The sequence below is a fragment of the Chrysochloris asiatica genome, unplaced genomic scaffold, assembly GCF_000296735.1.
Source record: "Chrysochloris asiatica unplaced genomic scaffold, ChrAsi1.0 scaffold00063, whole genome shotgun sequence".
Classification (NCBI taxonomy): Eukaryota; Metazoa; Chordata; class Mammalia; order Afrosoricida; family Chrysochloridae; genus Chrysochloris; species Chrysochloris asiatica.
The window spans coordinates 13,707,370-13,732,063 of NW_006408581.1; the positions used below are offsets into that span (position 1 = coordinate 13,707,370).

General features: G+C 36.7%; 1 protein-coding gene and 1 pseudogene across 1 annotated transcript in view; one reads left to right on the forward strand and one right to left on the reverse strand.

The window, feature by feature from the left end:
• DACH1 (dachshund family transcription factor 1) overlaps positions 1-24,694 on the reverse strand; it is a 601,285-nt gene that overhangs the window by 458,936 nt on the left and 117,655 nt on the right. The window lies entirely within an intron of this gene.
• LOC102832893 lies at positions 16,708-17,187 on the forward strand (annotated as a pseudogene).

Sequence of the window (24,694 nt, forward strand, 5' to 3'; positions counted from 1 at the left end):
CCTATTACTTAATACCAACTGAAGTCATATGTGCATTATTCTGATAGATTTAAATCACCCTTTAATTCTATCATTTATAAATCCCACACCCCTGATGTGGCACTGTAGGATAAGCATGAATTGCTAACCACAAGGTCAGCAGTTCAAACTTGTTAAATGCAAGTCGATTTTTGACTCATGTTGTTGTGAAGTACCTTTGAGTCAGTTCCATTCATAGTGACCATGTATAGGGTTTCAAAGGAGTGGCTGTTGAGTTTGAACCACTGACCTTGTAGTTCCAACCAACTGACCTTGAATATTACAGTAATATTTCATTTTCTCCAATCAAAAGCTCAAAAAGGAAAAAAAAAAAACATTCAAAAGTTGATTAATTTTTGTATATATTCTATTATATATACATAGAATGAAAATTATATATATTCAGACTATAAATTACATAATCGAGTTTATAATAAGAAAATAATCTATACTAAAATATTTTTGGGTGGTAAATGTAATTTATTTCCTCTACTTGTCCCTCTTAAATAAATGCTGTTTTCACGAACTTTTCACCTTTTAATTGTGCTATGAATCTCAGAAACTCAATCTAGTGAAATCCATGTAAATACCAGTAATTGTGAATTAAGACCTTTTTGGGTTTTGTTTTTTTTATTTTTGAGATTTACAGTTTTATTGAAACAAAACTAAAGACAGAAAACCTGGTGCCTCTGTCCCTCCAATAAAATACAGATTTTTCCTTGGCTCCATGATTTTTGCTCTCATTAGACTGGAATTTTTGTTAACTTCCCTGTACTAGGACTTACTAATAGGATTGCTAGCAATTATTATACTGAAATGAAATCAGCAAAAACTATTAGATCTGTTTAAACAAGTTAAAAATAAACCTTGATTAAATGTTCTTTTATAAGAAGCTGCTCATTAGGGATACATGGCCTTCAGAAAAATTGGTGTTTCATTAACATCAAAGAATGTATTCAGTTTAAACTCCCTAATCTAAAAATTTATGAAGTCTTACAAATATTTTAGGTTGAAACATTTTAGAAAATAGCTTTCCATGGTTTGTTGTTGTTGTTATTGTTGCTGAGTGCCATCCACTTGGTTCCAACCCATAGCTGGTGAGCTTGAACCACCGACCTTTCGGGTCAAACCAACTTTGCAGTCCAGTGCATTAACCCATAGCACCACACCAGGACTTCCCATGGTTAGTCAAGAGCAAGAAATATGCTCTTTAGAATGAGGAGTACCAGTAATGAGATTACAAACAACATCATCACCTAAATTTAAAATGAAACCAAAAACAGACAGCTTCTCTGGCATGATGGAATGATAAATTTCTTCTAAACTGAGATACATTTCTAGCATGAAATATTGAATTAGACGACATTTTGGGTATTTCAATGCAAAACAGTGTATCAATTCATGTATCTCTCCGACTACGTTTGCACCAAGCCAAAAACTTTTGAATTGGGGTTTTATTGTGTGCCGTCTTGTGAGTTCTGCCTCACAGTGACCCTGTATAGGGTTAACACAGAGTGGCTGGTGAGTTTGAACTGTCTACCTTGCAGTTAGCAGTCCAGTGCTTTTCCTTTTTGTTGTTAAGTACCATCAAGTTCATTCTAACTCACAGCATCTCTGTATAGGGTTTCTGAAGAACAACTGATGGGTTTGAAGCACCAACCTAATGGGTAACCATCAAGTTCTTATCCTACCTCACCACATCAGGACTCCATGCTTATCATACGGTGCCTAAACTCTGGAAAGTAGAAGAAAATTTCCCCCTTCTTACAATGCATCAATAAACTTTTATGACTTAACTTGGTAGACATTACTCTGTTAAATTACTCTGAATAAAAAATTATTCTTAACTTGTTTAGAAATTACTGTTTAACTTGGAAGAAATTACTTGATAGATAAATTTAAAACATTCAAGTACACCATTGGTTGTGGTGGTGTTTGTGTGTGCCACTGAGTCAGTTTCCCAAGCTGTAAATCTTCATGGGAACAGAAAGCCTCATCTTTCTCCCAGGGAATGACTGGTAGATTCAAACTGCTTATCTTGTGGTTAGCAAACCAGTTTATAATCTGCTACACCCCCAGGGCTTTTTATAGTGTTGATTGTTGTTGTTAAGTGCCATCAATTCGGTTCTGACCCATAGCAACCTTGGAAAGGGTTTCCAATGAGTAGCCAGAGGGTTTGAACTGCCAACCTTGTGGTTTTCAGTCCAATGCTGATCCTACAGCATCATATCTGGAGTCCATAGAGTTGGTTGTTGTTGTTGTTGTTGTTGTTAAGTACCGTGGAGTCAGTTCCGACTCATAGTGACCCTGCAAAGGGTTTTCAAGGCTGTAAATCTTTACGGGAGCAGAAAGCCTCATCTTTCTCCCGAGGAACTGCTGGTAGTTTCAAACTGCTGACCTTGAAGTTGGCAGCCCGACTCGTAACCACTAGGTATGGCCTACAAACTCATAGAAAATGTTTGGGTGAAATTCTTAGAATATTCCACATTCCTATTGCTGAACCATGATGTGTACACATTCAATATTCTCGCTTTCTCTGTCTCTCTTGACACCACTAAAACCAAAAAGCACAACAGAACCCACTGCTGTTGAGTTGATTCTAACTCATAGTGGCCTCCAAAACATAGTACAATTGTCCCATAGGATTCCCAAGGGTTTTCATCTTTACTGGAGTTGACTGCTACATCGTTCTCCTAAGAAGGAGCTGGTAGGTTTGAACCACCAACCTTTTGGTTAACAGCCGAGTATTTTAACCACTGTGTCATCGGGGGCTCTCTTTCACACAACTAAGATAAGGTGAATGTTAGTTTTATAAAGGTAATTGCGTAGGCATCATCTGATGATTGAGGATGGATAAAGTTTGAAAAACACTATACCCGAATTAGATGACCAAATAATTATCAAACACATCGAGGTTCACATTAAAATACTACCTAAAGTTATAAATGGAGTCCTGGTGTGGCATTGTGGGTTCATGCACCAGACTGCAAAGCTGTTTGAACTGCAAGGCTGGCAGTTCAAGTTTACCAGCTGCTCCTCAGAAACCCTATAAAGGGTTGCTATGAGTCAGAATCAACTCGATGGCACTTAACAACGACAATAACAAGAAAGTTAAAAATGATCAATGGAAACCTTGCAGTTTATTACATCTTAAGGGTTTTTCATTAAAAAAAAAATCCTTTATTTGAATAGTACATGTACTATTTCAGATAAACCGTGCAGTAATTATGACTGTAATTTAATCTGCTCATATCTTCTGATATCCTCTACAGTATATTTGCCCCTTGCCTACACAGTGATATGAAATGTTCTGCTTTTTAAAAGGAACAAATCTTCTAGTTTAAGTAATTAATATTCTTTAATTAAATGTACTAAGGCATAGACAATGAATTCTTTATAAATCTGTGAGCATGCCTAAAAGCAACAAAATCACACTTTTGTTAAAGCATTTTAGTGTGTATTTTGCACAATTTTTAAAAGTTTAACCTCTGTAGATCAATGTGCTTCCTTAAAAGACTTTAATAAATTAAAGTGCAGAGAGCTTTTTTTCACCAGGCAGAAAAAGCTGATGAGACAGGTTTAGTTTAATCTCAGGCAATAGAAGTCATTAACCATTCTCTCAGGGATTAAAATATAGCTTGCCCTTTTCTTCTCTCACTTATCATTAGCATCACTTTAATCTCCCAGCGTTTCACACTGCTATTTTAATCATTACTTACTGCCTTTTGACAAGTGCAGAACATGCTTTTTCTCATTGAGGCAATATCCTGATTTTAGCTGACAAATGTAGGACATAATGTAAAAATATCAAAGTGACATCTCTTAAACACACCTTCATCATAAAAATCTCTAAAGTTACAATATTCCTTTGTCTAGTATTTCCATGGAAATTATCATTTGAAAGGTTTATATCTTAAACAAAGAAAAAGTTTCTTCTAAATACAACAAAAAACTAGTTTGGAGAAAATAACGTGCTGAGCAAATGAGATCCAAAAATATGCACATAAATGCTATTCTTTTTCTTGAAGACAGATAGTCATGAACTTTCAAGTATTTGAAAAGAAAACTTATTTTAATATAAATTTAATAGCAAAATATATTGTAAAGGCTACCCTTTTACCTTTTGATACTTTGTAAATTGCCAGGAGGTGTGGCACTATAGAATGAGCACTGGACTGCTAACCACAAAGTCAGCAGTTCAAACCTATCAGGAGCTCCTTGGGAAGCCCTAGTAGGCTCACTATAAATCAGAAATGACTCAGTGACACTTACCAACAACAATGATCTTATAAAATACTTCACACATCCTGGGTTGAACCTCACGTACTGTAATGATTATACCTATTTCTATTATTTGTATTATATTCACCACATTTCTGCTGATCAACAGAACTTGAATAATTCTTAAACACCAATTAGGTGGACATGCCAAAAGTTGCAACTATATAATATGTAAATTTTGAAAATACACTGAGAACTTTTTGCCACATTTTCTAATTGTTTGTATTAGAGAGAAGAAAAACGATAAGTTTGTCAATGTTCTTTTATACATAAGAGGATTCAATGTATAGAATCTCCTTAATCTAATCCGCCTAAACGTGTTTATTGTTGTTGTTGTTAAGTGCTATTGAGTCAGTTCCGATTCATAGTGACCCTGTATAGGGTTTCTGAGGAGCACCTGGTGAGTGTGAACTACCAAACTTGTGGTGAGCTTATCCTATAGTACCATACCAGGACTCTAACTGGTGGTGGTGGTAGTTAGTTGTGTATCGCCAAGTTGGTTCCAACTCATAGTGAGGGTCACCCTGTACAGGGTTTCCAAGGCTGTAAATCTTTAAGGAAGCAGAAAGCCTCATCTTTCTCCTATGGAGCAACTGGGAGATTTAAACTACTGACCTGACAGTTAGCAGCCCAGCTTGTAATCCACCACACTACCAGGGCTCTAAACTGGAAGTAGGCAGCACATTTGGAATAAATCTCTTGGAATTCAAGAATTCAAGTTTCATCAAGTTTGTAGCTATAATTATTATAAGTATGAGAAAATATATTCTAGCATCATTATACATTTTTATTTTAACTCAAAACTGAACCAATAAAATATTTGGTAATTATAAAAAATTGACATTTAACCAAAGCACCAATTTTTGGTAATGATCACTCCCATTGGCTCCAGGCCCTTTAATCTAGCCCATCTGTAATGATCTCATAGTACTTGCAACCATTATTTAACTGTTAGAAGAAAAAAATATGTCACACTATATGTTTTAACAATAAAATCCCTTCTTAAGCTTCACAAAGCAGAACAATTCATTATTTGATCTCTTTCCAGGTTCAAAGTCTGTCTTATTACAGTACTTCAAAGAAATATGTAATCAAAGACAAACAGCTGTGAAAACAATCTTTTATTACTTTATTATCATTGAGAATATATCTTGGAGTAAACCAATAGAAATGGAATACAAATAATCTCCATGAAGGTTGTTATTTGGCATTTGTTCACAAACTATACATTTATATTTAATTTTACTTAAATTGTATCCTATAAATAGACTAGTGCACAATCTAGTTACTAATTTCAATGTAAGCAATGGGGGAAACACCCCAAATAACATAATAACAGCAATTTTTTTAAAAACAAGTAAGCTGTCTTAATGTCGAGCAAATGCTTTTAATGAAGAAACTTTTAAAAATGGTATTCAATGATGTGACATCCTGAGCTGACATTACCTTGAAGTGGAATCATAGTTTCAGATGTCCGTGCTAATAATAGAAATTAGCAATATTGTTCAATTACAAATTGATATGCGCAACACTTACAGTCTATTCCACAAAGACAGAATCCCACTAATTAACTTCTATAGTAGTAGCTACATGGCCAACATTATGTTTTATATTTTACTCACCATCAGTGATTTGATTATGTCTCTACTTCTTTGCATGGAGGGCATCTATCATCAATATGCAATTAGACTGAATGGGAATGACTCCCTTCACATTCAGACTTGTAAGACACTACAGAAATGAAGATGTTCTACCGTTCCATAGCTATAGAAACCATGGAGGCAGAACATCTCTTGAGTGGATATTGTGTGCTGCTACTGTTATTTTGTGTGCAATCAGATCAATTCCTACTCATAGAAACCCTATAGGACATAGTAGGTCAGTCCCATATGTTTTCCTAGGCTGTAAACTTTATGGGAGGAAATCATCAGACTTTTCTTCCAGGGAACCACTAGGTGTATTTGATTGCAAGTCTATCAGTTAGCAGCACACACTTAAATACTGCGTCACTAGAGCTCCTTATGTTATGTGTTAGAAATCTTATTTTATTTCATTTAATTTTGATGCCAAATTTTTGAGGAAAGTATTATTATTCACATTTTACAGATGTGGAAACTGAGTTTCAAAAGTTAAGTAACTTTTAATTTATTCCTGAATTAAGATGACTCTAAAGCAAGCGTGTTTGTTTGTTTGTTTGTTTTTTTTCATTCTACCAGGGTGCTGTAAATTATAGAACAGACTAAGTAATGTCTCAAAAAATACTATACTTCCTAAAAAAAAAAAAATTAAGAAGACCCTAAGCTGGCGCTGTGGGTAAATATGCCAGACTGCAAAGTCGTTTGAATTGCAAGGTCAGCGGTTCAAGCTCACCAGTGGCTCCTTGGAAACCCTATACAGGGTTGCTATAGGTTGGAATCAACTCAATGGTACTTAACAACAAGGTGGTGCTGTGGGCTAATGTGTCAGACTGCAAAGTCATTTGAACTGCAAAGTTGGTGGTTCAAGCTCATCAGCTGTTCCTTAGAAAACCTATACAGGGTCGCTATGAGTCAGAATCGACTCAATGGCTGTAACTCTGCAGAAGCACACGATCACATCTTTCTTTAGAATAGCTTGTGGGTTTGAACCACTGCCCTCTGGATTAGCAGGCAAGCTCTTTTGTTTGTTTGTTTTAATGTTTTATTGTGAATTACGTGATAGTTTACATGGGAGAACATTAGCTTTACATTCATCCTATCGCATATCATTCATTGCCATGGTTATAACCCCCTCCATTCATCATCTACCAACCAAAGGGTATACCGTGCAAGCCTGCCCTCTGGTTGTCAGCACACAACCCCTCTCCCTCTCAGGGTCTAAAGTCCCCAGCTGCTCCATTTTCTCCATGTCATCTTCTCTGCCTTTGTCTCTGGGGTCACTGCTTCTCTGGGTAGGGTCCCGCTCTTTGTTCTTCTCCATTTATGGTCCCAGGGACCTCTGCTCCTAGACTGCAAAGTCAATCACTCACCTCCTTTTGCTACAAAATGCCTACCTTTACATTTCCAACCCTTGCAGTCAGTCCTGATAATAATTATTCACTGTTGTATCACAAGAGACCTATCCGTATCTCCTTTCATCAGTCCCACCTACACAGATTGGATACTACTCAGTGGAGATTCTAGCTACCTCCACACCCTCTGGATCTAGACTTCCTCTTGAAAGCTTGTAAGCCAGTCACTTCTTGCCTTTGTAGCTCCCCCCATTTTGGGTAGCCAATGTTCAAGTTGCCCATCCTTATCTACTCTGTGTATGGACAGGGTGGAAATGATCCTCGCCATAAAGATTTGTTCCCTCTTTTGAGCTACTGCATCCATTGGTGTAGGTCAAGTTCATCAAATTGTATCAGATTACTCTTTTTTTCCTCTTCTTTCTTCTTGTAGTTGAGCCTACTAAAGCCTCTGCTACATACACTAACTATAAATTATTTTCCATTGATCATCCAGTCATTGAAGCCAGGTCAAGTGGGTATGATCTGCAAGTGTGGGTGTTCTTATGCATATGCCCTCTTTTCTTGTCAGCTGGATGCTTCATTCTCCACTCTAGTCCCCTGTGGCTATGTCACTGACTCTGGGCCCAAGAGTCCCCAGGTTTTGTCACACTGCTGGCCGACCAGGTCTCCACCCAGGTTCACTAGAGTATATTGAACATTATAAGGCTTAGCTTGCAGCTTCATTGTTATTTTTCCCTCCCTTTCCCTTATCTATGACGAACATGGTCAACAATCAGAGTGTGTATTCCCATTGAGTCTTAGTCTTGGAAGGGAGTTTGCCTTGAGGGGACGCGACCACTTACCTTGATGTCTCCTGGGCAAGCACCTTGCTTGTTCTTGTACTAATCAGTCAGTCTGCCTATATTGCTTTGTATTTTTCCTGTTGGTCTTTCTTTCAAGAAGTATCTTCTGTTCTTCTAGCAGGTCCAGGCTGGTCTGCTTGTCCTTTCAAGTGGAAATTTCCCACCTCAGAAGATTCTGGGTGAGGTTCAGGATTTCACCTATGGTCTTATGTAATGCAGAGGCTCCACAGGAAGCCTCCTTCACTGGGCACGGTATAGCCCCATTTTATGGAATTTCAATCAGTTATTGGCAGAAGAGGGACTTACAAGCTTTATATAGTGATATTTCTGGCTATTCCTTTATCTCCCCCTCAAGTATCTATTTTATAATGCTTTGCCAGGGAAACCAAGATTCAAAAGACAGCCAAGCATCTTAGCATTATTTCCCCCCTCTTCCCCATTTCAACCATGTGTCAATCCCTGTATCCAGAGCCCTGTTGTTCCAAGCTTGTGCATACATCATTCTTTACCTCTGTCCCACTTAGCCCATGCAAACCTAGCAGGCAAACTCTTAACCACTGTGCCACCAAGGCTCCCTGGATGACATATTCGGGGGAAAAATGGGCACTATCATGTCACTTTCTACCAACCTAAGTTGATGTCTTGTCAACACGGGTGAAATTAGAAAGATCATTGTTTCTACAGCTTTACAAACACACCAATAAGCTTGAAGCAATATAGAATCTGTGCTATCACTCTCACCCAACTATATGACTAAAAGATGCTGTGCGTACACAATCTCATATGAAGAAAATGTACAGAAAACAGCAATTATTATGAGACCACATATACAGAGGCAAATCACATAATTAACTCTGGATAGATAACATTATGTTCACTTTCTTCTGTGTCAGTATAATCATCAAAAGGTTTAGAATCTTTATGTTGACTTAAAAGTTCTTTCTCTGTAAAAAGATAGACAGATAAGCATTGAAGACTGTGATATATGAGAAACCTTCAAAAACTTCTATTATCTTTTAATTCCATTTTCCCATGAACTTTCTAAAGCCTCTGCTACATACACTAACTATAAATTATTTTCCATTGACATGTAGCATGGTCTTAATTGTAATATTTGCAGTCTGAACTGAATATAATTGTTGCGGACTTCCCCCTGTTCTATTAAGGTTATCTGAAGGCCACTACAAAAAAAAAAAAAGATGATGAAAAAAAGCAATAATAGACAGTATGAAGAATTTTTTTTTTTTTTAATGTTGCAGGTAAACGTAACTAGAAACTCTGAAATCACACTGGCATAAACATTAACATTCTCAATTTTGAATAATGGTATCAAAATAAAAAAAATCACTAGGAAATCTTTGCCAAACAAGAGTGAAGATAATGAAGTAAGCAGAATTGCCTGTGTGAAGCCATGATTCTTCGAATCACGGTACAGCTCGGTTCACTTTTACTGGTTACTAAATAAACAGCATCAGAATTGGAAATGGATTTTATGCATGACTTAATTTCCATACAAGTTAATTTCCTGACTTTTCAGTTTGATTGCATCAGAAGTTATTCAGTAAAAGAAGGCAAAACAAAGCCGGTTACTCCAGCTTTGGAATAATTAAACAGTAATTTGACCAAACATTTCCTTCCTTCCTGTGTATTTCTCAAAGTCACTACAAAGTTTAGCAGAAACATATTTAATGAGCACAATCTATAAGGGGAAAGTCCATAGTAAAATATTTCACAATCAAAGTTTGTAGCCTTAAGAGATCACTTTTTATTGCTATTTTTATAATATATTTCACAAAAACTTTTGACTCTCAAACTTAAAAATGGCCAGAATACAGAAGTGGTAGTCACCTTCATTCAATTTTTACATATAATCCCAATATGTAACTCAGTTTATTAATATGAGAATATAACCTAAGGAAAATTAAATAAAGAGTATAGCATTATCATTTAGATTATTTTAATCCAATATTTTACTATCATTTTAATTTCTAAAGTATTTCATTGATTAATGTGAATTCAACACTTCAAGTTTGTGGGAGGTTGCAGCAAGCAGTAAAGAGAAAGGAAATATTAGCTTGAATTCTGAAAAGGTTCCAGATCATTTGCCTCCAATAACTTTATGTGAAATAATCGGTATTTGCCTTTAAACGGTTTGAGAACACCTTCTTACAAATCACAACAAACTCTGGTGGTGATGGTAACAGAAAGTGGTAGATGAAAGGCCAGTTTTTCAATACAGATACATAGGATTCATGGAGCTCAAGTATAATACTGTTGGATAAGCACTGGCCTACTAACCACAAGGTTGGTGGTTCAAACATGCGGTAAGAAACATGAAGCTTTTTGCTCCCATAAAGATTGACAGCCTCAGATACCTGATACATGGTCACTGTGAGTCAGATTTGATCCAATGACAGTGAGTTTGGTTTTGGTTCTATATACCACAAGAAGTCCCCGAATTGAAAATGAGGTCCTCTCCTAATTTTGCCCTTAAGAATTTGTAAGTAAGTCGGAGAAGGTGCATTCAGTTCTAACTCAGCTTTATTTTAGTGAAATAAAAGGGAGGCTCAGTGGGTTAGGGGTTGAGCTCCTAATAGAAAGATCAGTGGTTTGAACCACAGGCGAAGGATGTAGCAGTATGCTTGCTTAAAGATTGACAGTTTCAGAAACCCTAGGAACAGTTCTAATCTCTCCTATAGGGCCACCATGAGTCATAATGAATTCAAAGGCAGTATTTTTCTGCTAGTTTTGGTGCAAGAAAAGGCTCAAAGCCTTTTCAATGATTTAAAAGCAGCACATGTGCAGGTGAATGTGATGGAGAATTTGTTTAAAGTAGAGGTTTGTTCAATTGTCTCAAAGTGAGAGCAAATTTGCATAACATTGAAGAGCAAGTAGAAATTGTCTGTAAATTGGATGTTTGTAACTATGGATTGCAGGTATTCAATTTCATCACTTCATGATTTTTTGTTTTTTAACCAATGAATCTTACTTCTTGTTGCCGTTGTGTCAACAAGTCAAATAGTTCTGACTCAAAGTGATCCCGTATCGGGTTTCTGAGAAGCAGCTAGTGAGTTTAAACCACTGACCTGGTGGTTAACAGTCCAGTGCTTTATCCTACAGCAGGATACCAGGACTCCATGAATCCTATTTACCTAGAGTGAAAAGTTGGCACCTCATCTATCAGTTTCTGTTGCCATTAAGTCAATTCCAACTAATGGTGAGCACATGTGTGAGTAGAACTGTGCTCTATAGAGTTTTCAGTGGTTGATCTGTCAGAAACAGATTGCCACATCTTTCTTTCAAAGTGCCTCTGGGTAGATTCTAACATCGAATATTTTGCTTATCAGCTGAGTGTGTGAACCATTTGCATCACCTGTTGTTGTTGTTGCTGTTAAGGGCCATTGAGTCAGTTCCATGCAGAGCCACCCTGTATTGGGTTCTCCATGAGTGGATGGTGGTTTGAACCACAAACCACCAACCTTGCTGTTAGCAGTCCAGTCCTTATCCTATAGTACCTCACCAGGACTCGAAGGGACAAAAAATTAATTTAGCTGCTGCTTTAACTTTGCCAATCCTTAACAAATTCATTTGTTGTTTTTACATTGTGATTTGGGTGAAAGTTTACAAATCAAATTGATTTTCTATTCTAGAATTCATACACATTTTGCTTTGTGATACTGATTGCAAGTCCCACAATTTAATAGCACTCTGGAGTCCTGGTGTGATGCTGTATTATAATCATTGAACTGCAAATCGCAAGGTTGATGGTTCAAACCCACCAACTACTCCTTGGAAACCTTATATGGATTCCCTATGAGTCTGAACCTGCTTCATGGTACTTAACTAAAACAAAAACAGTGCTCTTCCCATTCCCTTTGATCTTCTTTCCTATCCTTTCTTGTCTTCTGAGTTTTGTTGTGTGCCATCAAGTCAGTTCCGAATCGTAACAACCATGTATAGAGTTGCTGAGACCAACTAGAGTGTTTGAACTGTGGCCTTGAGCCAGACCAAGACTCGTGTTTCTCCTTGTAGTCCTGTATATGTTTTGCTCATAGTTGAGCCATGAGAATAAATTCAGTTCCAGGCTTGATAGTGTCTAGAGACCACAGTGTCTGAGGTTCCACCAGTTTCTATCAGACTATTAAATCTAGTCTTTTCTAAGCTGATTTTGAATTTTTTTCCCCATATTTTTTCTTCTGCTCTATCCAGGACCTCTTAGTTTGACCCCTTTCAGAGCTGCCAGGCACTATCAAGTTCTTCTTGTCTCATGGTCATGGAGGCTGAGGCTTTGGTTGGGAACTTCTTTAATTCTTACCTTTCACATCTGCTAAATTACATCTCATCTGACTTGATCTGTACAGCCTGTTTTACCTTTATTACTCCCAACTGCCATGCTATCTCAGAAGTCTCTTGTCCTATGATGCAGGCATACAATAAAACTAAAACCAAAACCAGTTCCTGGTGAGTCATTTCAATGAATGGCGACTCCATGTGTGCAAGTAGAATGACTCCATAGGCGTGTCAAGCCATTAACCTCTCAGAAACCAATTGTGAGGCCTTTCTTCTGAGGAGTCTCTGGGTGTTTTCAAAGGGCCTAGGAGCTCTGGTAGCGTAGTGGTTACGAATCGGGCTGCGAACCTTAAGGTCAGCGGTTCGAAACTACCAGCCGCTCCACGGGAGAAAGATGAGGCTTTCTACTCCTGTAAAGACTTACACCCTCGGAAACTCTGTACAGGGTCGCTATGGGTCGGAACCGACTCGATGGCACTTCACAACAACAACAACAAAGTTTGGTTTGGTGGTGGTGGTTATTTTTGAGTCGATTCCAACTCAGGGCAATTCTATGTGTGCAGAATAGACCTGACCCTAGAGTTTTCAAGGCTGTAACCTTTCAAAGGCATCCTGGTGTGGTGCTATAGAATCACAAGTGGACTGCAAAGCACAAGGTCTGCTGTTCAAACTCACCAGCTACTCCTCAGAAACCCTATACAGGGTCACTGTGAGGTGGAACCAATTCAACTGTACTTAACAATTACATAACATGGTTGGGTTTGAATAGCCAACCTTTCTGCCAGTAGTCAAGTGTTTAACAAATTACACCACCCAGGGAATCCTAAACATCAGATAAGCATCCCATAGAGGTCTACACATTAGTTTTATATCTGAATTATCAACTAAATTATCATATCTAGTCTCTCAGCTTCCCATAATTTCTTTTATCCAACATACTCTGTTTGCAACAATCAACCTCATGTGATTCTCAGGAGCATTTCTTCAAATGACAATGGGGGATCTCTTACATTTATACTGAAATGGATCTTATAAATCAACAAATAAATTATTCAGTTTACAGATGAGGATACTGTATTAGAAGCCAGAATTCTGACAATTAATCCACTTTCTACATAATTTTTGTGCTACTTTGATTTTTATATAACTCAAAGAGCAATTAATTTTAAAAAATATATTGTTTAACTGACCATAGAGCCAAAGCTAAGTGAATGAATTCTGTGAATTATGTTTTCAAATTTCCCCTTAGTGACCAATGGGAGCACTCAATAGTTCTTTAATTAACTTTTTACAGGTTATGGTTTTATAATATTGACTAAATGCCTCCAATTATGAGAAAAATTTAAGATGAAAAATTTGGTTAAAAATGCTAACATTCAAAGGACACTGCTACTGTTTAGAATAAAAGCATATAAATGATAAATATTCCTCTTCTGATTTATATTAAAAATCAGATCTCTTAAACATATTTCTTAAGACGCATCGTAAGAAACTCCCAGAAGTTGTATGCATGTTTGGTTTAAGAACATTCCCAAAAATAACAAATAGGAACAGAATAAAATGTGTACCATTCCACTTATCGTCATTTGCTCATTAAATGGTTACTAAGGGAAGGGAAGATAAGTAATGGACTGCCAACTGCAAGGTTGGTTCAGACTCACTATCTGCTCCTCTGAAACCTTCTATGAGTCGACATGAGTCAGAACAGACTTAATGGCACATAACAACAACAGTAACAACAAAGGGAACATTGTATTATGGTATATACAAGAATGCTGGCATTTTGTGTGATAGTTTCATTGTAGCACTTCAAATAAACAGATTTAGAAAACAGAGTTGTTCTCATGTTTCAGTAAGATACGGCTGCCATTTTGTAAAGTTCAAATTTGTTACCTGGTTTTCTTTCATCCTAAATCAAACTTTCTTAGACTATATATACTGCAAACACAAAACACAAAACAAAGGCTAAATACCTAACAGATATATGTAAAATAAGCAAAGACAAGAGAAAAAAGTTTTGAGAGCTCAGTTTTAATTTTAGAAGAAAACTTGACATCACATTTACCTAGATATTTGAAAAGGACAATTATACTACTAGAATATCATAATTTAAGGAATAGACTAGAAAATAACGAAGTAAAACATACTTTGGGAAAGGCATGTTACCTTTTCTGTGTCTTAGAACTTTTGTCTGAAAAATGTACCAATTTTACTGAGTCATTTTGTGAAAAATAAATGAAATAATCCCTAAAGAGTACTGTGTGTATAATCTTAACTATATTGTTACTGTTGTTGTTATGTGTGAAGTCGAGTCAGTTCTGATTCACAGGACCTCTGGTTAGGGTTTCTGAGAAGCGGCTGATGAATTTGAACCACTGACCTTGAAGTTCAAACCAACCTGTGTTCAAGTGCTTATCCTATAGCACTAACCAGGACTCCTTAACCATATTAGGATGACAATTAATGGAAAAAGGAAAGCAAACAGTTTAAAACCATTTTAGTTCATGAATGGCATTACTCATTTTTTCTCCATTTCTTTCTTCCCCTTCAGAACTTCATGTGGCCTTCAAAACTCAGTAAACCCACTTCTCTGTCTCTCTTCCCTATCCTTTGCCAACTTCCCCCAATTGTCCCCAAATATTCTTTGTCTCCATTTGTGCAAATATCAAGTTTTGTGCTCACCACACTGGATTATACAGACAACTATTTCTTCCCTAAAACATCATGTGCTTCCTAGGAAGAATTCTATATTTCATCGTTGGAAGCCATTTTTCTGTTTCAGTGCGTGGCATATAGCAGGTGCTTCACAGTGTTAAGGAATGGATGAAATAATGAATAAATGAAAGTTATGTAGCTCAGACGAGAGGGTATATGTTAAAAATCTCAATAAATAATAAATACCATATGCCTTGTTCCTAATCTAGTCTTGGGTAAGAGGACCTCGTAAAGATGCATGGAGACTGTGTTATCTAAACTTTGATCTGAATGAGGATTAACTTTGCAAAGGAAAGGAAGAGATGCCTAGATAAAAGGATTTCTGAGAAACAGCTGGTGAGTTTGAACTACTGACTTTGCAGTTCAAATCAACTTTTCAATCCAGAACCAACCATACAGCACTTAACTTGTTGTTAAGTGCTGTTGAGTTGATTTGGACCCACAGCAACCCTGTATAGGGTTTCCAATGAGCAGCTGGTGAGCTTGAACCACTCACTGACCTTGCAGTTCAAATGACTTTGCAGTCTGACGCGTTAGTTCTCAGCGCCACACTAGGACTCCAACAACAACAACAATAGCAACAACTAAAACAAAAACAATAGTAAAACAAAGTGAACATATTCTTCTGTGTCTGAATTGCCTCTCCTTCCCGAACAGTTTTTGTGGTCTGACCTTAACTGAGAAGAAGACTGTAGAAAGAGAGAGGGAGGGGAATGAAGGCGTGAGGTAGCATTCTCCCGAAACTCCTTTGGCTTAGGCAGCGAGGCCTTGCTCTATTCCTGCTAATACCTCCTGCTTCTCTCAACTTTACTCAGTTAGGGCTTCATAAGCCGGACCTTGTTTATGAAGAACATCTATTAAAAATATTAGGACCTAAAATAACACCACAAATTAATGAAAAGCCTCTACATGGAGAGCTAATATAATTACTCTCAAAATTCTTATCTTTCTTTTATTGAAAATGTTTTACTCCTTTTACTCCTACTCTTCCTTATATAAAGTAAAAATCATTTCTATGCAATTGTATTTTTTCCTTTGTTTTTCTTGTTTTTGTCCTGTGATGGTTAACATGGCTAGGTCATGGTGCTCAGCAGTATGGCAGATATGAAATCAACCTCCATTTTGTGAGCAGCCAGTACGTGCAGAAGTCAGTTTCCTTGGGAGGGTGGTCTGCATTCAATAGGTATGGATGCTCTGGCAAAGTTTTCTATCTCTCTCCCTACCCACCTATCTGTCTTCTGTCTCTCTCTAATATATCCTGCATCTGACTCATTAACTTCCAACAGCCACTGTAGGGAAGGGAGCCAGCAGCCTACTATTTACCCTGCTGCTTTTAGGCTTATCCGTCCCTGCAACGTGAGTCAGGCAAAGCCCCTCAGCTTGACGCCTGGCCCATGGACTGGAGAGTTTCTGGTCTCCATAGTTGTGTGAACCATTTCCTTATGAATCTCTCTTTGCATACATATATGTATTTATATTTATTTGCTTCACTGGTTTTATTCCTCTAGAGAACTCAGCCTAAGATTTGTCCATTCCATGAACATTAAAATAATGATTAGCTTTCTTATAAAGATGATACCAACATCAAAGAAGGAAGCTCATACCACTTCAAAAACTGAAGCCATAACAAAGGAGTTGAAGGCCAAGAAGGCAGTACTCAAAGGCGTACACAGCCATACACACAAAAAAAGATCTACAAGTCACTCACCTTCTGGCGGCCCAAGACACTGAGGTTCCAAAGGAAGGCAGCCCAAACATCCTTGGAAGAGTGCCCCCAGGAGACACAAGCTTAACCAGTATGTCATCATCAAATTCCCTATGACTACTGAGTCTGCCATGAAGATTGAAAATAGCAACACACTGGTATTCATTGTGGATGTCAAGGCCAACAAGCACCAGATCCAACAGGTTGTGAAGAAGCTCTATAAAGAAGCTCAAGTCAACATTTTGATCAGCCCTGATGGAGAAAACAAGGAATATATTCAACTGACTTCTGACTTCAATTTCCAAAATGATGCTTTGGAAATTGTAAACAAAATTGGAATCATCTAAAATGAATCCAGAGTCCTGTTGTGGCCCTGCAGGATAAGCACTGAACCACCAGGTCAGTTTGAATCCCAAAGTTGGCAGTTCAAACTCACCAGCTGCTCCTCGGAAGCCATATAAAGTGTTGCTATGAGTAGGAACTGAATCAACAACATTTAACAAAAACAACAAATTGAGTACAGCTGGTAAATTCTAAATATACATTTTTTTCAACATGTATATATGCCTATATACATGCATACATATATAAATAGTTGTTGTTAAGTGCTGTTGAGTCAGTTCTGATTCAGTGACTTTGTATAATGTTTCTGAATAACTGCTGATGAGTTTGAACTTCTCACATTGTGGTTAGCAGTGCAGTGCTTATCCTACAGTGCCACACTAGGGCTCTCTAGGGCTCTCTCTCTCTCTCTCTTTATATATATTCCTATGTGTATGTGTGGTGGTTGTGTGTTGTCAAGTCAGTTGCAACTCATACTGTATAGGGCTTCCTGGTTGTAAATCTTTACAAAAGCAGAAAAAACCTCATGTTTCTCTCTCAGAGAAACTGATGGATTTGATCTGCTAACCTTGTGGTTAGCAGCCCAGCTAGGAATCTTTTACGCAATCAGGGTAAGACCAATTATTTTATATTTCTGTTCAATTTGATAGTTGTTGTTGTTAAGTGCCGTTGAGTCAATTCTAACCCATAGTGACCTTGTACAGGGTTTCCGAGGAGCAGCTGGTGAGCTTGAACCGCCAAGCCTTCAGTTCAAACTGACTTTGCAGTCCAGTGCATTAACCAACAGCACACCAGGACTCCAATTTGATGATGTGGATATTATGAAAAATGCAAGACTAAAATGCTTGAGAAAGATTCCAAATATGCTGCACAATAAGCATTGGACCACAAAGTCAGTTTGAACTGCAAGGTCAGCAGTTCAAAACCACCAGCTGTTTCTCAGAAACCCTGTAAAGGGTGGCTATGATTTTGAACTGACTGGATGGTACTTTAAAACAACAACAGAGAAAATTAATGTAACTTACTGAGCTTCACTTTTATTACGATCTTCTAGGATGTAAGGATGTATGTAAGTTTGGAACTCTGATGATATCTTTTTTTCTGATTATCAGTTTAAAACAAATGCCTCCAGAAGCAGGCAGGGAACAAACAGATCTCATGGGGGTAGTGGCGAATCCATCCACAAGTTCCTGTGGGAAGGAGACAACCACTTCTCAACTCTAAACAATCATGTGCTGATAGGAGATGGGATCTTTAGGAGTTCTACAAGACATAACAATCTTAATTTTTTTAATTTAAATCCTCATTTAAAATTTGGCACCCAACTCAAATGGTTGATTAATCTCTGTACTCTGAACAAAATATGCCTGATATATAAATTGGCAATCTTAGTTTAATATAACATTTGATTTTTGTTGTTGTTTTTCAGGCACAGATGCATTAAAGGCTATGAAACTGTTTATGTTTAACTGTACTGCATATATTTAACTATAAATCAGATCACATATTTCAGAAAACTTTAATGGCTCCAGGTTGTTTACCACAGTACCATAAACTGGGTCCCTCACATCTTACATACCATTATCATCCTATAAAGTCTTATATTTTTGACAAAATAAATACACTCTTATCAAGCCATTTCCTTCTGTATGCTCAAAACTCACCTTAAACATAATTTCATTAGAAAAGTGTGAATCTTCCTTATCCACCTAAAGAGTCAATCCCTAGTTACTTACATTATTGATAAAACTTGGATCAAGTATTATTTCATGCTAAGATTATTGGCATCCTTTAAATCTCTGGTAAGTATCATTGAGTCAGGGACTATCTTAGTAAGTTATTTTCATTATAATGAATATTTGGATGATAAACCTGGCACTAAATGAAAGTATGGTAACTCTTAGCTGTACTCTCAGATCTTATGTTGAAAAATCAAAGACTAAGCTATTTATTACAGTATTTTTTAAAGTTCCAAAAAACTAAAAAAAAAAAAGTTAAATGTGCATGAATTGTTGAATGGTCTGTAACCCTTCACCCAAATAAAACAACCAATTGCTGTCAAGTTGGTTCCAACTTAGAGAGATCCTCTAGGACAAAGTAGAATTGTCTCATAGGGTTTCCAAGACTGTAAACCTTTATGGAAACAGATTGTCACCTCTTTCTTGTGTAGAGCAGCCAGTGGGTTCAAAATGCTGACTGTCTGGTCAGCAGTCAAGCCCTTAACAATTTCCAATCGCACCACCTTATTTGAAATTTGATAGAAGAAAAATGCATAGTATTGATCAGACTATGGCAGGGTCTTAATTCAAAGGGAAGAGTAAAATAAGCATGCTAAAAATTTTTGAAATTCTCTTATCTAATTCCTTCTAAGTAAGATAAATTTCCCTACCTCTACAAAAAAATCGTCCTCAAAATCCTTCATGTCATTATTAGAAGAACAATAATTAGAGATAGATAAACAGTTAAAGATAACAGCTGCTTCAGAATACCACTCAGTGTCTATAGACATACAAACACACACGTACTCAGATTCACCAAAGTGCACCCCCCAAAATGAGTAGCTGTGAGATTCTTATGTCTCATATCCAGACATAGATATAATTCTATTTGATCTGCAGTGATGCTCTCATGAAAAAACAGGAGGCAACAAGAAAGAGCATGCGGAGTATCTCATTTCTATCTATTTCCATTGTCATTCTGAAACTAAACTTTCTACTTTAGCCTTCAAAATACTATTTGAAAATTATCTACCAAACTATGGCAATATAGGGAAAATTTGTACATATGTAAACAAGATCAAGAACTTTACTTATATTTTCCTATCCATGGATGGGCAAAGATCCCTAAAAATGTAAGACAATAAATGTTAAACAACAATTACAGGAGGATTGAGTAAAATTTAAAAATATTGGCTGAGCATCTGTTATGGCTTAGTTATTATGTCAGGGGATGAGACTCCAGAGATGAAAATAGAAAAAACTTCCCCTCGAGGAGCAGAGTCTTTAGTAGAAAAGCACAGAAGAATGAATGGTTATAATAGATTATGAGACGGATAAGAGGGTCACTGCAACCGAAATACCTTGCTATCATTATACATAACTCTTTCTCTGAACTCTTATAACTCTTTCTTCAAGAAAGTATCATTGGAGTCAGCAGTTAAAGAATGAAGGAAAGAACATATAAAAGAAAAGTCTCCAAATATAACAGAGGTTATATTTAAGGATTTTTTTTCTTTTCTTTTTGAAAGAAAATATTCCACTGAACCCATATCCAATCTTGAATTTAATTCCTATATTTTACATTTCTCTTAGTATCCCACTGGCCAATTCGATCACACTCTTTTCTCTCTATATTAGAATTCATATAAACATGCTCATTAGTCAAGGGAAGTTTAGTCATTGTGAAGCACTAGCAACAGAGAGAAATCCCCTGAAGAATTTCTGATCCATTTCTTGACCTATTTTTAAAAGATAATAAGGTTCTCTAGGCTTCATTGAAAAGAATTTTCTATAATAAAATGTGCTAATAAATAGAGTAGCCATTTGGTGAGTTTTCCAGGTCTTGGTGTCACTATAGGATAAGCACAGGACTGCTAACCATAAGGTTAGTAGTTCAAGCCCCCTAATCATTCCAGGGAAGAAACATGAAGCTGTTTGCCCCCATAAAGATTTGCAGCCTTGGAAAGAAACCCTTTACATGGTTGCTAAGTTGGAATGGTCTCAGTGGTAGTGGGTTTAGTTTTTGTTTTTGTTCCTAAAACTTCAACAATTGACAACTTTTACTTCTTTTAAGATATAGATGATGTGAAGATAAATTACAAAAGGAGAAATAACAAACATTTATAAGAACATATAATGGGAGCCAGGGAGAAAAAATGCATTAGATAGTAGAAAATTATATAGTACTTGATTGCTATTACAGGGTGTTAATGTGTTTTGAACTCTCAAAAACTGCAGCTTTTTCCGTATTTTCAAGTTCTAACAGTTCTAAAATATTAGAGCATCAAAATTACAAAATTAATAAGGGTTCAATTGGCACCCTTTGAATTTATAAATTAATCAATATGCATTCCTCATAATTATTAATAAATCCTATTACATTTTTACCATTTGCTTCCATTTTAGTTTTTCCTTAATTTTCAAGAATAAAATTATGGAAGTAGGTCTAATATTTCAATTAAAAAATTCTATTAGCATCCAAAGGTGAGTCCTTGTAAAAAGTTAGGGGCTCATCATCTTATGTTGTTGTTGTTGTTAAGTACCGTGGAGTTGGTTCCAACTCACAGTAACCCTACACAGGGTTTCCAAGACTGTAAATCTGTACGGGAGCAGAAAGTCTCGTTCTCCTGCAGAACGGCTGGTAGTTTCAAACTGCCGAAATTGAATTTAGCAGCCCGATTCGTAACCACTACGCTACCAGAGCTCCTTTCATCACTCTATAAACAACTAAAAAACTATGCCCTGTGCCCAAATGTATACCGTGCATTTCCGTTCATTTGTAAAAGGTTCTCTCTACACTGCTAACCAGTTTGAAGGTAATAATGCAAAGGATAGGCTTCCAGATAGTGTTTTTAATGATAATTATATGTCTTATAATGTCAATGTGTTCTTAAAGTTGTGTGTGCTCCTGTATCAAGGGGATGTTTTCACTTCAAGTGTTGTATCACTGCTTGTCAACATAGATGAAAAGACTAGGGACTGGGCTCAGTTCATTTTACAAAGCCTGAAAGGCCCAATGATTACTAATGGGAAGGTAAGGTCAAAGCTAAAATCCATAATCCCAACCCTCAGAAAGGTATCTTCACTTTTTTGGCATAGCATCTTTATTTTTTCTATAAGGCAAACTTTAAGCAATCCAGGATGAGTACTGGACTGCTAACCACAAAGTTAGAGGTTCAAACCCACCAGCTGCTCCTTGGAAACCCTATACAGGGTCATGATGAATCAGAACCTATTCCATAACACTTAACAACAACATCCTTTTTTGGACTCTGCCCTCTTCTTAACAAAACAACCCCATACTATTTCCAACCACCTATTTTTCCACTTGAGGAGCTCTGGTAGCATAGTGGTTAAGAGTGAGGCTGCTAACCTCAAGGTTAGCAGTTTGAAACTACCAGCTGTTCCATGGGAGAAAGATGATACTTTCTGCTCCCAAAAAGATTTATAGCCTCAGAAACAGGGTCATTATGAGGCAGAACCGACTTCATAGAACTTAACAACAAATAATAACTTCTCTGAAAAGGCCATTGTTATCCATGGTCAAGCATGATCTCTCATTTCAACTCGCTAGTAGACAAGTGCCAGAGATTGTTTAGAACTAAATGTGGCAGGTGTTGAAGAACAAGGACTTAGAACAGGGCAAGAATGAAAGAGGATGGAAAAGAAGAGAAGAGAAGAGAAGAGAGGATTATAGCTTAAAAATGGAAATGTTAAGAAAGAGGTAGAGATCTACCTTACCAAGATTTAGAGTGAGCAAAAATAATACAATAAAGGCCATGGAAAATAAAACCCATGTTTAAGTAGTCCATGTTATCTGGAATACCTTGACACAGGCTTTTGTTTTGTTAACAGTTTATGTATAATTATAAAAAAGTATTTACATCTCAAACACTAAGCAAGCAGTTGTGAATGCAGATCAATATAGTTTCCATATTTATTTGTTCTGAAGTTAAAAAATATTATGTGGTGGTGGTGTACTGTGGAATCAGGCCCTGTACAGGGTTTCTGAGGCTGTAAATCTTTATGGGCGCAGAAATCCTCATCATTCTCTCGCAGAACAAACAGCTGGTAGTTTCAAACTGCTGACTTTGAGGTTAGCAGCAGGATTCATGACCACTGAGCAACCAGAGATCCTTTTATTCATGGTAGTCTTTTATTTGTTCCATTATAATTTTTCCACAGTTTTACCTTTGTAATACACATTGCAAAAGATATACATGTGTATGTGTGTGCCATCAAGTCAGTTCCAATGTACAGCAAGCTTGTGTAGTATTTCTGAAGCAGGATCCAAAAGCCTCACCTTTTTCTGGAGAGTGGCTAGCGGATTTGAACTGTTGACCTTGCAGTGAACAGCCTATAGATACATATAGATAGATAGATAGATAGATAGATAGATAGATAGATAGATAGATAGATTTATATGTAGATGCTATTAAAGTGTTACATCTGTTCAGAATGAAAAATATAGATAGTGGAAGTTGGCATGGAAGCTACAACTTCAAAGCCAGTTAAATTGAAGAGTTTTCTATCCAATGAGAAGAAAAACACAATATTTATTTCTAAATCTAATGATTCAGGTATATTGCTTGTATATTCATAAAACTCATAATACAAAGTAAAAATGTTAATCAAAGTATATCTTTTGACTATGCCAATATTGGCACCTATGTCAACTTTCAATATTAATTCTAAAAATAGCCCTTTTTGTAATGCCTGAATAACTACAAAAGAATGCAAAATATTTTTTGTTTACTGAATATTACTAAGTTCAACTTCTTTTGCCTTGAGTACTTTCTGATATTTATAATCTGATATTTTACAAACTGGGTTACATAAAACTTCTATAAGAATCTCCGAGGGAAAAAAACATTAAGCTTTTCTATTGTTTCTTCTTCTTTTTGTTTATTGTGCATGGTAAATTGACAATACTTATTTAAACACTTTTTTTTTAATCTGACCCTTTTCTTCCTGGACCAAGGAATTTTCTCGTCACAGAGTAATAGAGCTTGAAAACTTCAGCATCAGCAGGGAAGGCAGGCACTCCTTAGCCAGCCACTGTGAGAGAGAGAAAATGCAATTAAGGCTCCCACCAGGGAGAGAGAACTAAACAAAACCTGCATCTTCACACAAGAGCCTTTTTCTTCAATGCGAAGTACAAGGCCTCAAATCTTGTTGGTGAGATGCTAGCATTTAGGACAACACACTTTCAGATTTTCTCACAGCAGATCAAAGTAAATAATGCAAGGGCAGCAAACAAAAGGGAAAACTCCAGTGTGCTTACATTAAAAAGAGATTACAGGGGACTTACAAGAGATTGAAGGAATAGATGACATTTTTAAAAAACATAAAACCAAGATCTTTAAGTGCAGCTGGCAAATAAAGTCTAGTTGTGTTACTTAAGCTAGAGTGACAAACCACAAGTGACTTATCATTGGTGTGAAATTAGAAAAAGGTATTTTGACTTGATTATATTATCTGCATCTATAGTTACACATATTTCTGTCCCTCCCTTCCTAAGTGTTAGGATTTTCAAAGTCTAGAGTCATGACAATTGACACAGAGAATCATTAAAGTTATGAGCCTTCTCAAATCATGCCACAGAATATGCACTGCACCCTACAGATCAGAAATATGTAGCATGGTTCCACTTCCCTCTTCCTCCTGAGGACAGTAATCAGTCTTTTATAAAAGAAGCTCTCCTCCTTCATATCAAGCCAACAGCTGGAAACTCTTCTGCAATGTTAAATTTAGCATGATCCCCTTACTAAGCACTGAATTTACTCTTGTGGGT